The following is a 12,835-nucleotide window of genomic DNA, read 5'->3' as shown; positions in this document are numbered from 1 at the left end:
GTCTGTGAAAATATCCTTTCCCCAGGTTTATCAGTGCAAAATTTCTAAACTGGAGATACAATTAAAGTAATCATTGCTATGCTTGGGAAGGAGCAATGTATGATACTAGTTTTCTAGCATCCCAGATGTTATTTCTATTTTCCAGAGCTCAAACATCACCCCGATGTAAGAAGGATAGGAGCTCCTCTTACCACACAGCGATGGTACTAGGTGGGGGAGGTCTCTTCTTGAGTATAGGAACTGGAAGCATATTCTGAAATATGTGCGTCCTGCTGGAAAGAAATGCTGGTTATACCACATAGAGAGGATGGAACATTATTGACGGGTGAAAAAAATATGCCTGTCCCTTTGTTGTTAAAGGGTGCAATGAGGGGGAGGAGTCTATGACCTTAAAATTAAGGACTTTGCACTTTGAGTGAGGGAAGGGGTAATGAGGACTGTTTGACATATTTTCCTTCAATATTTCCTGCCGTCTCTTCAGCAGTATGATAACTCTGGAAAGATCTGAAACTTGAGAGTGTTTCGTACAGCAAAGAGATACTGTAGGGTATTTGTTATGAAGTTCTTTCAAGACAGGATTTAGCATCAAACAGTGTGATGTTAATGGAAGGTTCTTGTATGTCTGGACTATCCCCATTTATTTTGTGATTTGACAAGAAGGTGTTTGTGATTAAGAAACTTCAATGCAGGTCTCTAATTCGCTTGTCTACAGGTGAATGTTAATTCAGACATGAATAGGGTATAAACTTAGCACACACAATCCATTCCTGAATAATGTTGTATACATAGCAGCAATAATGTTTTTGACTGCAGTGTATGTAAAGATGCAAGAACACATTTGCACACAGGTTTTAGTTGGGTGGTTTATTAATAAATATTAAATAACAGCTGTTTTATCTTTGCTAACCTATTCTTAATAAGCAAAAAAAAAAAAAAAAAAAAAGACTTATTTAAATATAGATGTGTATGTGTTAGGTGCAGGCCAGTTACTTTTATAATTAACTACAATATTAGAAACCAATCATATAAATATGTTACTATAGACCAGTCACCTTAAATTTAATTCAGTTGAAAATTTGTAATTGTTGTGGTATGTCCTCTAATAAAATTCTTGTCATAACAAGGAACAAGGAGCTTGCTGGTTTAGAGAAAAAGAAGGAGATTCTTCCTTTATGCATTTTTCAAGTTGTTCCCACCTTGTCTTCTGAAAACCAGAAAGGTCCCAGGGAAGTTCTTCCTATTGAATATATGGGTCTGTTGTTATTCAAATCACACAAGACTGCGGCCAACTCTATCTACAAGCTGCCAACTCCCCTCTCCAAAGCAGCCATCAACGAGGCCTTCAAAATCCTGTCTCCAGAAGTTGGTACTCAGGGGAGATTTCCTGACATCAGTCACTTAATACAGGTATCTAGATTCTTCTCGCATTTCCTCCTGCCCACACCGACTGCACCTCCCAGCACTCAGTGCTTCACTGCCAAGGTAGCCACAGTAGCTCCTGCGCTGTGAAGGAGTGCCTGCAGTGTGCTTGGTGCCTTCAGGTGAGAGGTGGTTCCCTTGTCTTCCTGCCAGATTGTCACCTCTGCTCAGCTGGACAATATGTGGACATTGCTGCATGGGAATGGAGAGCAGAAAATAACTAAAACCCCATGTGTAACAGTGACATAATAAGATATAGTTTCCGTTTACCTGAGCACATAATTCATTGGGGAACACAACTAAAGCTGTTAAAAAGATTTCCTCTGGCCTTATATTTAGAGTAGTTAGTGGAGAGGCTTTTCTGGTAGTCTATCCATTTCACTAGGAGAGCCAAGTAGGTTAGTGAGCTCCATTGAATCTAATCCAGTATTAATAAGTATTTTAATAAGTATTTTAAGGTTATTTGTCAGACAGTTCATATATTTTTCAAGTTTTCTGTTACTTTTACACTTGCCAGCAGTAACTTTGTCAAGTCATGATGTAATATCCACACACTTGTGGGAGTTTCTATGTCTGTTTGACAATCATCCTTTGATTTATGATTCATTTAAGCTCAAATTGGTGTCAGAGTTTGACTGATGCCACTGGTCCATCCTTGCACTGCAATTCCTCCTTTCCCTCCCAGACTGTTAGAGTGACACCACATGGAGGTGATGCATATAGTAATGCTAAAGTGAGATCTTTAGGATTACAGAAAATAGTATGTCTATAAAAAATCCACATAGTGCATATGAGTTTGACAGGAGAGTTAAGTATCTCTGCTGTTAGAAGTCCAATTCCTTTATTTCAGCTTTAAAAAAAAAAATTTAAAAAATCAAAGAGTTGAAAGAACTGAGAAACATAATGGGGATTATCTCCACGAAAGGGAATACAGTACACTGAGCTAAATACCTTTGCGTTCCACATAACCCCCGAGGAGGTAAGAACATTCGGCACTCTGCAGGAAGCACTTGTTCAGCACCATACAAGGTAGGGCCCCTTATCTGTTTAAATTTCCCAGTTCTGTTCATAAGATATGTCCTTTCCAATCACTTTTTTTTTTTTTTTTTTTAAGAATTGTTAAATGGAGTCATTTTTCTATGAGTAAGTCCTAAAAATATCCTAGGAACAGCCGACTATGTGTTGCCTGCCTCCTCCCCCTAGTTTCTTTCAAATAACTGAGGTCATAACCCCCAAAATCTGGCTGTTGGCTGTTAGCTAGTAGAAACCAGCTGAAACCCTGGTAAGACAAATCTTCACAGCTGTATCATATGTCTGCTATTGTCAATATATCTGCAAAACTTGCCAACTGCTTGTCACTTAACATAAAGTGGATTTAGAGGGGGATGAAGTAGAAAGAGAAACAGATCATGCAATCTGAAGGCATGTTGATCTGGTAAACTTTCCTTGTCTTATTTACTTCTGTTTTTTTCCTTTCTCTGCTTCTCCAACCTACTAAAAAGATAGTCCCATTATGTATCTAGCCACTAAGCACGGGTTTCAAAACCAGCGCTGCGTTTTGTTCTCCATGTTATCCTGGGACAAGGAAGGTAAGAAGGTAATTGCCAATCCCATCTAAAGAGTTAGCAGCTGTGGCTGGGTCGATATAATGCCTGTAAGTAATACAAGATTGCAGAACAGAGGGTCTGGTCCTTTGGTTTATTTTTTAGGCTGGATTAGACACTGCCATTTACTTCAAAGTGCTTTCCACGCCATCTCAAAGCAGAATGAGGCTTGGCCCAGCCTCACGCCCCTCAGGAAAGCCCTCCTGCACTCAACCAGCCATCCAGGGCCCCTCACCAGCGCTGCACGCAGTGCTGCCGGCACTCCAGGGTTGCTCCCAGTATCACATTTTTAAGCAAGTTTTTAATCTTGCTAGCAATCAGCAAATTCCATTCCAAAGATACACTTTCTTTCCCCAGGGGAATGCAGATTTTGGAGAAATACTGTAGCATTTTAGGGAAGTGGGGAAAATGAATTTGTCTTTGAAAATATTTCCTCTGGTACAAGAGGTTGGGAGAATGGAAGAAGAGGAAAGAGAAAATCTTATTTACTTGTTCCATTGTCATCCTTCCAGTATTACAAAAGACAAGGGCAGGATCTTCTCTTCTTACAACTGAATTTTGTTTCAAGTTTTGAAAAAACATCATGTTGTATCTTGTTTTGGTTTTTAAAAAGGAATTTTTCTGAGGCAATTTTTAAATCATTGGAAGAAAAGAAAAAGCAAATAGATAATAATTTCTTGGCCAGCTATCGTTTTTATTTCCATTTATAGTACATTTGATGCCTCGTGGAAAGCAGGGTGAGAACTTCAGAGAGATAACCTGCCTCCCAGGTCAGTGTCTCCCATGCCTAGTACAAGCTGTCCACTTAAAGTGTCACTGAAAATCAGACAGCTTCTTGACCTTGCCAAAGCCTCTGATCACAGAGAGGCACAAAAGAGATTGCTCCTTTTGGGTTTTTTTAATTTATTGAAAGAAAATCAGCTCTTGAAATGAGAATACCAAAAGCATTGTTTTCTGGCCTTGGATAAGGACCTACTTTTCCAGTCTTGACTTAACCTGCCAGCGACTCCTGCAGGGAATTGTGCTACAGAGAAAGGATACAGAACATGCTCAGATTGCAGCTAATTATTTAAAATGGCTTACTTATGTTTATTTTTAATTGCTCCAAACCTCAGTAGTGTAATGAAGCTATTAAGAAATAACTCTCTGAAAGAGTTAACAAAAAAAAAAATCAGATAAGGTCCCCAATGCACTTTTGCATTTTATTGACATTTTAATTAAGACTGTAGTATACTTCAGGGATCTCTGCACTTAAATAGAAACCTTTTTAATATGCTACACTGGCAAAGAGTAATGGATGAATACAAACTCATATTCCCATATGTTTTATGGTACTTAGTGATTCTTTTGTACAATGTATTATGATGTTAAGACATTTTATGAGTTTCTATTGGCTAAGCTGAGCCATATCAAATTATAATTTTGCTCAGTGGATTTTACTGTAAGCAGATTAAATAGGGCACGTTCTGTATTTATTGTACAGTTAGATTTGCCTGTTTTTTGTTTTTCCTATTATAGTCTTCATTTACTTTTCCCCTTAAAGTGACTATAACAAGCATTATATGAAGAAATCACTTGGCTCCACTTACATTGGGCTGGGGTGGTTGTTTGCTGGATTTTCTTTTCTTTAATAAAAGTTGTTGGAGCTGAAAGGATGTTGTTCCCCTGTTAATATTGACCTGAATGAATTCTTATCCATTTAACTGCACCACTGATGTAGCTGTGAATATTTTTCTTTTTAAATAGACAAGTTGGCATCTAGTATTAATATCTGGGGGCTCCAGTGAGCCAAGAGACAGGAGATTATTTGTCCCATTTTGGACCCAGAAACAGGACTGTGTGTCAAAGGGCTGACAAATGTAGTTTAATGATGCTTGCTAAGTCTGGAGTTTTGAAGTCTTTGAGTAACACCAAGTTGTAAACCTGCTCATAAGCAACATGAGAAAGTGTGAATATGATTCTGGGACTAAATTAAGGCAGCTCAAATGCGTAATTTAGTACATTATCCAATGGAGCCCCTGTAGTGGAAGGGGGAAAGTACTAGGGTGAGATGCACTGGTGTCAGGCCAGTTGCCCTGACCACTGCTGCCATGTGAAGCAGCTTGGATGAGAACTATAGGCAGGATAGAAAGTCAGGCTAAATGTTGATACCCATGTTTGGTTTATTATTATTATTATTATTATTATTATTATTATTATTATTATTATTATTATTATTATTATTATTATTATTTTTGGACTCTTCTTTCACGAGAGAATGTTTCTGTATTGCAGGCCAAGTCAAGACCAGAAAGTTCCAGACTTGAAAGCTTATTTTCATGAGATTGTCAGCACAAGCAGTCTTTCTTCATATCTCAATAGCCATCTCCAAACAAGTGAGAGCAGATGAGTGGAACAGAAGGGGAATGTTCCAGTTGGTAAAAAATGCTGATTTGGCAAACCCAAAACTGTGGGGAAGGAGTTAGTATCGATGAGGGTTTTGGAGAAAAAAAGGCCTTCGGTATTCTATTTCTTTTGCACTAACAAGATTTTAATGCTGAAATTTTAGTTTAAGCAAAAAAGATTAGGAGAAGAAAATACGCCAACGTTTAAACATAGTTCTTATGTCATGAATGAAATGTTACAGTTTTACATGGAGTCGGAGATTATCTGTCTGTTCAACTTTTCAAAATTTTAACTTTTGCTGGCCTGGCTTCAAATGGAGACAGAAAATTGGAGAACTCTAATCTTCCTTGGTGTAAGAATAACAGTTCTTGGGTCGCTCTCACATTAGCATGGGGATTGTATTGCAGGAGGTGGACAGCAAAGGGGTTTACAGCTTATTTTTGAAATCCCCATGTTAAATGCTTTTGCCATTTCCAGAAAACTTTGACTTGCTCCTGAATTACCCTAATTCCTAGGTGTTCTGCTGCTGTATTTTTCCTTGAAAGCCAGCTTCACTAAAACACTGTCTTTATTGTTCTATTGTGAAAAATGATGTTTTCATTTAGAGAAGGTCGATAAACGAGGTGAAACTGTTCAGAGAAATTAGTGAGGAATCTGTATGTTTGGTACCAGCACCACCAGAAAAAGCTGTCCTGAAATCTCTAGATGAAGGAAAGGAGCAGAGTAACAGTGCTCAGTCATTGGGGCTATCAATGGATGTGCTCAGAGTTGGGGAAGTGTCTAAAGAAATCTTCACAATAGGCGATTTTAATACAAAGTGCATTAAAGTGCAGGAAATTTTTTTTATAATTTCTATTAATATATTAGAGTGGGATAAAAAATGGGAAGGTGCTGCATTCAGGGTTTCTCATCCCTTTTCAGGTTTCCCATCCTTTTTTAGGATTGCATTCAGAATGTTTTGTACTTTTACCTTTTACAGCCACACTCTAGGGGCAAAACTTTTAAGTAAAGATCATCCAAACCTCTTTGGGGCCAGACTGATCCCAGCAACAGCTTCAAGCCCTTTGATCCTTCCTTCTTACTGATAAAGGACCTGGTACCTGAGGTCATATCGCCCCTATGGTGAGCACAATAAGTGATGTTTTATGTTACTTTTCCTTTCAACAGAGCAACATAATGCTCTATGAACCTTCGAAAAACAGAGGAAGTAAAATGAGACCTGGAAATTTGGGTCCATTTGTCTGCAGTTCAGTGGTGGGTGATTCCCTTCTGGGTGAGGTTTTTGGTGTGCTTCAGCATAGTTCTGCCAGAAAAGGGCCTGTACGTCATGGGTGAGAATATTTTGCTGGCGTGGGGCTAAAGACAACCCTTGCCATCTCAGCTATCTGTGATTCATTAATTGATTCAATTCATATTGCTCATTCAGCTTTAAAACTTCTCTTCTTTGAGCAGGAAGGTTTCTGCCATGGTGCATGACAACATCTGTCAGCGCCTGTCCTTGTTAACCAAACTGTCCACAGAGACCTCATGCAGAAGACCAAAGAGAAGTAAAAGCCTTACATTACATTCAAGCCTTTCCGATCCGCTGACATGGTTCCCTGTTGCCCGATTAGGGGGATCCCAGCACCTTTGAAGATGGCTTTGCATAGCTGTGGCACACAGGGACTGGGGACGGTGCCAGCTGGGGAATTTGGTGGAAAAACTTAATGTCTAATTCCAGCATTTGTTACATTTTATAGAGGAGGTTTTTAGATGTTTAGTGTAAAATGCTGATTTCCCTCCTTTAAAAACAGGCAAGACACCAAAACCTGTCTCTCAATCTTGATTTCCTCTCTCTCTGGTGCACTGATGTGTATATTTAGGCATTATCTTGCACGTTTGTAGATATGGAGAAATCAGTGGCATGTGAATAAGTGTGCTGCTTGATCAGGTCTTTGTCTGCATGTGTGTTTGGGTAGAGTACAGTTCCCCCCCTTTTCCTTCATCCTTATTAATGTCTCCTTTTTCTTGGTCCTCTTCCTTTTTTTTCCCTCTCTCTCTCCCTCCACCTCCCTCTCCTTACAACCTTCTGCCACCCACTGCTTCTTCCTCCCTCCAGAGGAGCTGATAAGCAGCTGTTTTTGGAGGCACAGCTAATGCCATCCCTCGGGGGGGCGTGGGGAAGGAGGGGAGTGCTGGTGCATGGGAAACAGGGTGTCCCTCATGGAGAGCAGAACAAGTCACCTCCGCCGTCAGCACAGCAGCTACCCGCCTTAGGCCTAGGATGCCGACTTTATCTCCAAATTCAGATCTCCTGGTTCACAGCCCCATGCCAGACATGTGCTTTTTTTTTAGATGCCTAAGGAATTCCTTAGTATTAAACTTAGGGAGAGACAGGGAGAGAATGGGGCGAGAATACATTGCTTTGTCTGTTTTAGCATGTGCTAACAATAAATCCTGATGCTGTCTGGCAGGGGAGGAATACTGCCATGGTAACTTTTAACATAAGCATGAAATCAGCAAGCTCCACTCTGATATCTCATGTAATTAAATAGCTAATAATGTACAATTGTAATTTATACTAATGCTTTTGATATTTCGTCTTTATCTCGGAGCCCTTACCTCTTGGCGAAGCATTGTATCAATGTGGACATGGTGCTGAGGGTGGGGCGAGACAATAAAGGGATCGGGGGATACCTCATTATAAATGTGAGGCTGGTGCATGAACCGTGTCTGCAGCAATCAAACAGCTAATTGTTATGATTTTGCTGATAGTGTCTTAGCTGTAATATCCTGCACTGTGTCAATTTTTCAACCCTTAATGTAACACATTTGCATATCGAACCATCGCAGTGACTATCCTATCAGCTGTACTTGAGTGTGTGAATCAAAAATGCATTGTTCCCCATGCCCTTCAGCATATCGGATCAAAAAGCAAAGCTAAGAGATAATTTTTATTTCAATTATTTTTTTTGGACTTGGAGAAGTAATCGCATAGACAGTTTCCTTAAAGATAAACCCCTTGCTCATGCATGCGTTAAAATTCAGCTTGCAAGGCACCTAGTGTGGCTGAAGCCTAGATAAAAGAATTGAATTTTTGAAAAAAAAAAAAAAGAAAAAAGAAAAAAAAAAAAGGAGAGAAGCTGGCGTTTAAAGTGTCCTGTGAAAGAAAGAAGGCATTTGGCCTTAGGCATGTGCATCCACAAGAGACAGCTTCAACTCTTATAAAGTGGGGAGTTTTGTGTGAGCACAGATGCATTTTGTTTTCCTATGAGGAAAAGATGATTAAATTATCAGAAACAAAGATAAAAAACCCAGGGCTTCCTGGATATTCTTCTTTTACCTCCCTTGTGTCTCACTTATTCCTACTGCTTAGCAAAGGTGCTGACTCTATCTCTCTAAGCTTTAGTTTAAATGTCCAACACCACTTATTAATGAAAGTAATAGGCTTTTGTTTATTACATATAATAATGGCGAATATGACTATTTAATATAAATCTGACATTTAAATTCCACTTAGTTCCGAGATTCAGTTGATATAAACGAATAACTCTTTACCCTAGAGTAAAAACTCCCTCAGTCTGCATTTTAAAGCATTGAAGTTTTCAAAGTAATCAGTTTTTTTCAGAGGAACCAAATTGTGAAGACATCTGTTATGTTATTAATTTCACATAAATCTTAAGCTCCTCAAGGCCTGAAATGAGGCTTCATTCAAGCCGAATTAATGAAACATGATTGTAAGTCCCTTGCATGGAAATGCTGTCATACAGTATTGAGTTGCTTATAATCACTGAGTAATCTTGCAGGCTGCCAAGGGAGAGCTACTTTAAATCCCTCCATAAAACAATAACTGAAAATATCAGAACACTAACTATATCCTGGAAGATTAATAGCAGATGAAAATTTCTATGAAATGAATCATTCTTTCTCCGTAAAGGATACAAACATTTCCAGTAACTGCAGATTGGATAATATAAAGCACAGTCTACGATCCAGATGCGAGTTGTATTTAAGCTCCGAAATTCATTCTAAATACAAAGTTGCTTAAGTATGCAAGAATTCTATATAACAGAGAAAATGTTTGGAATTATATAGGTTTCTAATTCAATATGGCCCAAATCCTGAAGGACTTAGTCAAAACTCCCACTGACCTTTTTCGCCTAAGGAAGGACTGAGGGATTTGGCAATATGTGTAAATATTGCACTGAGCAAATGATAACTAATCATAATGAGTAAAAAATAGCACACTAATTTTGAAGTCTTTCTTTGAACAGTATTTGATTTTTGGTCTTTTAATTGAGCAAATGAAACTTGCTATTCCTTTTTAAAAAAAATAATTAATAGAACAGTACCACACAACTTATTTTTAATGTAGAAACAGGAACTTTTGAGATGCTGAACTGCCTTAATCAAACTTCAAAATACTACATTGGTCTCCAGCTGAATTGGGAAATAAAAATCTGCATATGATATTTATTACACAAATCTTCTGAGTCCTGTTAGCTTTGATAGATTTTTTTCTTCTTTTCTCCTTAAAAAATAAAAAAAAATCAAAGATTATTAAATACAAAGGCAATCCTTTGAATGTAGTGGCATATTATGCAAATTTAATTATAAGGGCAGTATATATTTAGGGTATGGGATACTTGGTAGCTACTCTTCAGGTAGGAACCTTAGTGAGGGTTGTATCTTATATAATGTAGCTTTAGGTGCAGCTATTTGAACCTGCAGTACACAGTGCTTCAAAATGCCAGTAATTTCCTCCTGCATTTTCGTCCTGAAGATTTTTACGCTTTTGCCCCTCAACATCTCCGTTGTGTCAGATATTTAAGATACTTTTTTTTCCTTCTAAATGTTTTTTGCTGAACATGATCAGTGCTTCCTTAATTAATTATAAATAAATAATTTTAACAGTTGTATATATGCTCCTGGTCAGCAGCTGTTGGTATTGAAAAATACTTTGATATTTTCTACAAAGGAAGTGAGAGAACAGTTCTGTGAGCTATAGTAGCAGAAGACTTTTTTATGTATTTTGATGGAATGAATACGATTTGTATTACAGTTGTGATCATATCCCAACATTTAGAGTTTTCTTTAGGTCTATAATGTGATAGAAATTGCTCGCATATGCAATATGAATTTTTAAGTGTCATGACAGGGTTATTAAGACAAAAGCTTTTATATCCTTATACTGTAGGATCCTGGCATTGCTAGGTTGGCAAAAAAGTAACGTGGACCATCAGAATTCATCTTTGTGGTAAATTTTAGGTAAAATTCAATGTAATTTACAGAGTAATTTTGTGTTAGTATCTAGCTGCCCTACTTGAAATTTTGACAACCTCAGTATGAAATTTAAAAAAAAAAATAAGGCAGCTAGGTCTACATTTTACCCGCCAGTCAGATTCAGTGTTACTTCAAAGATGTTCTAAATCTGCATTTGAGTACCATATGTTGACACTGCGTTTTGGACACTGGAGATTACTTGACGTACCGCAACCATGACTTGTACTCTTCTTCTGTAAGCCTTGTTCTCTAGGGCATTACTGAATTCAGAGAGAAGCAAACAGAGCAGGTTTTGGGGGCTTTTTTGTTTCTGGTTTGGAGGGGGTTTACTGTCTGTTTTGGGTGCTGCTTTCTTGTTCACCTCTGTGAATCCATGTCAAAATAAACGGAGACCTTATCTAGAGAGTGCCACACTTTGAAGTGCAGAGATGCAAATCCAAACATTGCATCACACTGTCAGATACAGAAATTAGTAGCATCCTGCATGTCCTTTGAAGTTCAGGGCTGTGCTTCCATGGAGTGTATTTTCATACAGAAATCAGATGGAAGCTATTCAGACTCACATAGCAATAATGATTTACTTGCAGTAAATCTTACAGTTTTTGGCCACACTTAGGGTATGATTTACTAAATACTTTTTGGTCAGATGTTACTTATTAAGATATTACTCCCTCCCCCCCCCCAACTATTTTTTAATTAAAGGCTAGAGATCTAATGTGCTTATTTTCTCTACACATATGTAAAAAATCAAATAACTATTATATACCAGATTATTTGCTTCTCGCATCTTTTTAAAATACTGTGATTTACAAACTTTGATAGAAGATAGAACTACTTGACTGCAGCAGCTGTTTAATCACAGTGGAAAATATTTTAAAATGACAACTTCAGTGGTGGTCTGTTCTGAACAACGAACAGAATAAAGTAGGCTGGAGGTAGAAGCAGCATATTGGTAATAGCAAAACGATCAGAGGCACTAAATTCTAATGTTCAACTGCTTTTTAAATAAATACTGTCTCCTGCCCATGGCCCTGCAACCAATATGCTGTGACCATAACTCCCTCTCTCCTCTCCATCCCTTCCCAGCCTGCTGGCTCCTTGCAGTGCTGGCTGTCTCTCAGGGTACGTTTGCACAGTGCATAGCACAAGGGGAAGGTCCAGTTTCTTACGTCTTTTAACAAAAATTCTTAAAGCTTGGTCCAAAACTTGATTCAATTGGCTTTGGGTCAGATCCAGCAGACCAGATTTTCTTTGGCTACTTTTGTAGGTCTTCAGCACCCACAGCTGAGGCCAGATTTTTATAGGTGCTCAGTGCTTAACAGCTGATGGTGGTGGTTGGAAGGTACTCACAAAGTCCGGTCTCCTTAATCGGCAAAGAGAGAAGGTTTTCCAGAGACCACTGGGAGCACCTGAACTTAAGCTCTAATAATTCTTCTGCTTCTTGAGCCACTTTCCTCTCTTCACTGTTAATACTGCTGGGAAGATAGCGTCCCGTGGGTGAAACTCTTCTCTGTGGTGATTCCCTTTGCTCACAGTTTTGGATCTTCGTGTGTAGGAAGCTGGTGAACCACGTTTGTTATATAATGGGAGAAAATATCAGCTCTTAAGAGGAATGTGTGGTCTAGGTTAAGGTAGTATTCATATTTGTGCATCCAAATCCATCTCGTATGGGCTTCTACCACCATAGATCAAAAAAGAATAATCTTAAATTTTTTAAGTTAACAGTCCTATAATTTTCTTTTTTTCTTTTTTTTCTCTCTCTTTCTCTTTCTCTTTCTCTTTCTCTTTCTCTTTCTCTTTCTCTTTCTCTTTCTCTTTCTCTTTCTTTCTCTTTCTCTTTCTCTTTCTCTTTCTCTTTCTCTTTCTCTTTCTCTTTCTCTTTCTCTTTCTCTTTCTCTTTCTCTTTCTCTTTTTCTTTTTCTTTTCTTCCCTTCGTGATTCTTTCCTTAAAACTGCTACAAGTGAATTGCTGTTGTCGCTCAGTTCTTTGGGCTTCCACTGGGCTCACAGGGGGATAATGGGACTCTATTTATAGAGTATAATTACTATTTGAACACTGGGCTATTTGCTTGACCATGGTGGGCACTTGTCTTTCTCTTCTGATATCATTTGGAGGGGAAGGAACTTTGCAATATAGCTGCAAAACAGTAATGTGTGCACGTGTG

The sequence above is a fragment of the Athene cunicularia genome, assembly GCF_003259725.1.
Source record: "Athene cunicularia isolate RWA chromosome 11 unlocalized genomic scaffold, athCun1 chr11_part1, whole genome shotgun sequence".
NCBI classification, from domain to species: domain Eukaryota; kingdom Metazoa; phylum Chordata; class Aves; order Strigiformes; family Strigidae; genus Athene; species Athene cunicularia.
This window is presented reverse-complemented; position numbering follows the sequence as displayed.